This window comes from Notothenia rossii (genome assembly GCF_949606895.1).
Source record: "Notothenia rossii genome assembly, chromosome: 3".
Lineage (NCBI taxonomy): Eukaryota > Metazoa > Chordata > Actinopteri > Perciformes > Nototheniidae > Notothenia > Notothenia rossii.
The window spans coordinates 56,435,744-56,441,178 of NC_136901.1; positions in this window are offsets into that span (position 1 = coordinate 56,435,744).

The window sequence follows — 5,435 nt, forward strand, 5'->3', positions numbered from 1 at the left end:
CATACAGCTGGGCAAAAAAGTATTTAGTCAGCCACCAATTGCGCAAGTTCTCCGACTTAAAAAGACGAGAGAGGCCTGTAATTGTCATCCTAGGTATACCTCAACTATGAGAGACAGAATGAGAAAAAAAAATACAGAAAATCACACTCCAAACTCCACTATGGCCAAGACCAAAGAGCTGTCAAAGGACACCAGAAACAAAATTGTAGACCTGCACCAGGCTGGGAAGACTGAATCTGCAATAGGTAAGCAGCTTGGTGTGAAGAAATCAACTGTGGGAGCAATTATTAGAAAATGGAAGACATACAAGACCACTGATAATCTCCCTCGATCTGGGGCTCCACGCAAGATCTCACCCGTGTGGTCAAAATGATCACAAGAACGGTGAGCAAAAATCCCAGAACCACACGGGGGGACCTATTCAATGACCTGCAGAGAGCTGGGACCAAGGTAACAAAGGCTACCATCAATAACACACTACGCCGCCAGGGACTCAGATCCTGCAGTGCCAGACGTGTCCCCCTGCTTAAGCCAGTACATGTCCAGGCCCGTCTGAAGTTTGCTAGAGAGCATTTAGATGATCCAGAAGAGGATTGGGAGAATGTCATATGGTCAGATGAAACCAAAATAGAACTTTTTGGTAAAAACTCAACTAGACGTGTTTGGAGGAGAAAGAATGCTGAGTTGCATCCAAAGAACACCATACCTACTGTGAAACATGGGGGTGGAAACATCATGCTTTGGGGCTGTTTTTCTGCAAAGGGAACAGGACGACTGATCCGTGTAAAGGAAAGAATGAATGGGGCCATGTATCGTGAGATTTTGAGTGACAACCTCCTTCCATCAGCAAGGGCATTGAAGATGAAACGTGGCTGGGTCTTTCAGCATGACAATGATCCAAAACAAACCGCCCGGGCAACGAAGGAGTGGCTTCGTAAGAAGCATTTCAAGGTCCTGGAGTGGCCTAGCCAGTCTTCAGATCTCAACCCCATAGAAAATCTTTGGAAGGAGTTGAAAGTCTGTGTTGCCCAGCGACAGCCCCAAAACATCACTGCTCTAGAGGAGATCTGCATGGAGGAATGGGCCAAAATACCAGCAACAGTGTGTGAAAACCTTGTGAAGACTTACAGAAAACGTTTGAGCTCTGTCATTGCCAACAAAGGGTATACAACAAAGTATTGAGATGAACTTTTGTTATTGACCAAATACTTATTTTCCACCATAATTTGCAAATAAATTCTTTAACAATTAGACAATGTGATTTTCTGGATTTTTTTTTCTCATTTTGTCTCTCATAGTTGAGGTATACCTAGGATGACAATTACAGGCCTCTCTCATCTTTTTAAGTGGGAGAACTTGCACAATTGGTGGCTGACTAAATACTTTTTTGCCCCACTGTACTTGCTACTCTTGAGGGAAATGTCTTTCCTGCCCGTCCCTTTCTGTCTCTCTGTCTGTATCTGTGCGCTCATGGAGCCTCCTGCATCTTTCCCCCCCTTCTTCTTGACCCTCTTCTATCCCAGGTTTGAAATCCTCATCTCTCTCATCATCTGAGAGCTCAAAATCTTAATCTCCCTGAACTACCTGGTACAGAAAATGTCTGCTTCAGTTCCGTCTCCTGCAACAATATTGAGTCATAAAGTCAATGAAGATGGTCCTGACGTCCACTAGAATGGACATTTATAAAAGAGCTGTTATTTCAAAACTTGAATTATTGAATTGCTTTCCGACCTAATCATATTGTTCCTCACATGTTAATAAAAAGAAAATATTTCATTTTTATTTCAACAAGAACAATTATTCAACAATATTTGACTTCTCCTGCTTCTATAACATTTTGTTTTTTGGTATGACAGACATTTTGGATGAAAAGAAAGAAGAACTTCCCAGCATGCAATTTTAACCAATGACATATCACTGGAAAGACCAAGATGTCCTCTGTACAGTACAGTAGAGATTGATAGAGTAGCTCAAAAGAGTCCACTACAGTGGACATTTGTCAATGGGCTGGTTCCCAGGAGGATATATGTATATGTTTTTCACTTCATTGATTAGTTACTATTATTTTATATTTCAAAGCACTTCGTAAAGAAAGGTTTTGTTATTAGCCCGTTAGACCAATACATGAGACACAACAAAGATCACTGGGTCACCTTTTGATCAGAATTGATAGTCACAGAACTAAAGATATATTCTTTGCCAGTTGGGCTTCTGGGTGGTAAAAGAGTATTTATGGTCCTGGGTTGTAAAATTAATATGGAAAAAACTGAAATAATGGCAGCAGGGCTACATAAAAACATAACACAATAATTACAACAATCATTAAAGTGGACAACAGTATTTATTAGTTGGACAAATCCTGCCATACACTTAACCAGCGTTTCCGCCAGGGAGGCGTCTTGCCGTCATTTGACGCCCTTATTTAGCTCGGAACGCCTTGAACTTGAGCCGAGGGCGACCAAAACAATTTATAATTCGAGAGAAGATCGAGAGTTTTTATCGCTTGAAATGACGAAAAGGAAAAAGGACAAGGACATCCCTCTGTTAGAGGGGCAAAGGAGTCTGGTGCGATTATTTTCGCCGCCAGCAAAGCGTGTTCCTGTGATGGAAAGTGTACTGCCGGCGAGCATTGACGGGGGGTGCTAGTGGAGCACGCGCGTGAACAGCGAGCGCCGGAGCCTCGCAGCGGCGAAAATGAGGCTCCGTGGTAAACTGTGGTAACACACAGGAAAATGTCTATAACATACTGTTATCAATGTGTTTGTATTCTTCTTAATTTCTTCTCAGGAATAAAATAAATGTTAGGAAAAAAGCAGGTATGAAATATCACCCTTTGGGTGCCGTTTGGGAGCCGAAACAGCCGGCTCTTCTTCGTGAGCCGAGCCAAATGATCCGGCTCACTAAAAAGAGCCGGAATTCCCATCACTAATACGTAAAGAGATAGTATCTATAATGGACGGCTCAATTCAAAATTCAAGTCACCCCCCCCCCCCCCGTCACCCCCCCCCCCCCCAACAACACATCAGAACACGGTGCAGAGTCTCTAGATGAGTTTAAAGTGTTCCCTCGTTCTTATTATACATCCATGTTGTAGTCCGTTGTATAGAAAACTGTAGTTTCCAAAGTTTCCCCACAGCAGCAGACGCACATTTATGACGTCCGCTGGCGCATCATAAACACGTCGAATAGTGAAAGTGCAGTCGGATTCTCTAAAGTACCGCAGTCTCTTCTCCTAAGTCCTTTTGAATTCTCCTATCCAATATCCCTTAACCCCGTGACGTTTCACTCAGAGGTCAAGGAATAGACGATAGGGTTAGAACTTAGGAGCTGATTTTTGGATTATCCGACCGCACCCCTGGTCTGGCGGAAACTGCACTTAACTCATAAACAGGAACATCGATCAAGCTATTTTCTACACAACTCAGTATTCTTTAAAAAAAAAGTGAAATGTTTGTTGGCGTGGGTTTTCTTTTCCTGTCTCGTTCTGTTTTGTCGTTTGGAAAGGTATGTGATAGAGACTCTTTGTATTGGTAAATATATAAAACATTATATCTCCTAGGATTTGTTATAATGCATTTAAAAGATTTGTGACAAGTGGAGGATATTGCCTTTGTCCCTTCCAATATGCACTGGCTTTGTGAAAGCGTTATGACAGGCAGCGGTATAGAAACATGGGAATTGCCTGTGTGAAGCACATGTTCAGCCTGCATGGAGATGTGTTGGTGCCACCTGTTAAACCACTGAAGAATATCATGGTAATTATTGGGTTTTTAATCAACCATTTGTTCTTATGATGAGATATGTGAAGGAACTTCTATAATAAATGTATTTATCCATGTTCTGAGCACATGGTATGTGAGGGTTTCTGGTCCTTGATGCAGTAGATTAATAGATTACAGGCACAGGACTTTTCAGCCTTGAGTAATACTGCAAACAGTTATGCTTTATATATACAAATTGATCCATCAGCACAGCATCTGTGGTGCTATACATTATACCTAATTCATGCTATAAATGTTCCATCAGGTGCAACCCTGGCAGGATATTCAGTTTCACAAACATCACATCTGTCTCATGCTGTAAGTGGTGTCTTAATGTGCAAAATGAACAACAAATCATTCATGTTATTGAAGGTCTTGAGCACATCCTCAATGCCTTACACAAAGGGAAACAGCAAACATTATGTTGCATTGGAGTTGGGACAATTCTCAATGGGGCCCTCATATGCAGGTTTCCTATTAGTATTGTGTGCCTCCACTGTGGAATGTTTTAATTTTGAAAAAGCTCTTTATTTTTCTCATACTGCCTTTGCTGCAGCACCTCTTTTCACCCTCTGTCTGAAACCAGACCCCAGTCTGCTCTGATTGGTTAGCTGGCCATCTCTGTTATGATTGGTCAACCACTTAGAGATGTGTCGGAAATAGATAGTGATGTCACTATGGTACTGAAGTAAACAAGGGACTACAATCGGGGCATTTCATGCTGAGGGGGGAATGTGTGGGAGCCTTTGCAGTCCATTCACATGCACAACAACCTTTAAAACACACTACAGGAAAGGGAAAACCCTTAAAAGGTATAACAGGGCCTCTTTAATATTAAATCAAATCCCTATCACTTGCATCTTGACCAGTTTTGAATATTCAAGGCCTGAGGCAGGCACATTCTTTTAGAGCCGATGAGTCATAACATAATCGCCTCCTTTTTCTTCTGTTTAATAAAAAATGTGCATCGACACCTATTCCGTGAGTGCTTTTAAGCTCAGGCCCCCAGAAGGAATAGTGAGTACCTTGAATGTTGAGCTTGAGGAGTCAAATCTCATGAAGCTAAATTAAAAGTTGGACATGTGCATCATTGATTTCTGAATGCAGCATTGTTTTCTAAATGATGCACATGTGATGTCAAGTTCTTGAAGATGTTTCTTCATTTGCATGTGGTCTAGCACATTTCTATTTTTATATCATTCTTGAAACTGCAGCGCGTTTCTCCTAATGTAAGTGTTTTGGGCCGTTACTAAGACACCTCTCAAACATCACCTCCAGAATTGTTCTTCTCTTGAAAACATATCCATGCATAAAAGATGCCACCCCTGATGTTTAACGTATAAATTAAAAAACATTACAGCCACAGGTAAGGATTTTATAATTAGAGGTAATTAAATATTGAATGCAATTTAAGAAGGTTTTATGAAACTTAAGGCCCTGACACACCTACCCGATTTTGAGAGTCAGAGGCCGTCGGGCATTCGCGGCGCCCTACTCAGGTTGATGTGTCCCGCACCGTCGTTGCTTTACGGCACATTTTCACACCTCCCGCACCAAAGAAAGTCGGCCAAAGAAATCACTCTGATTGGCTGTTGCCTCTTTTGAATGACAAATACACACTACTGCTTCCTGCTGGTAAGGACAGTTATTGCCACTCGTCGACTGAAGTCTTTG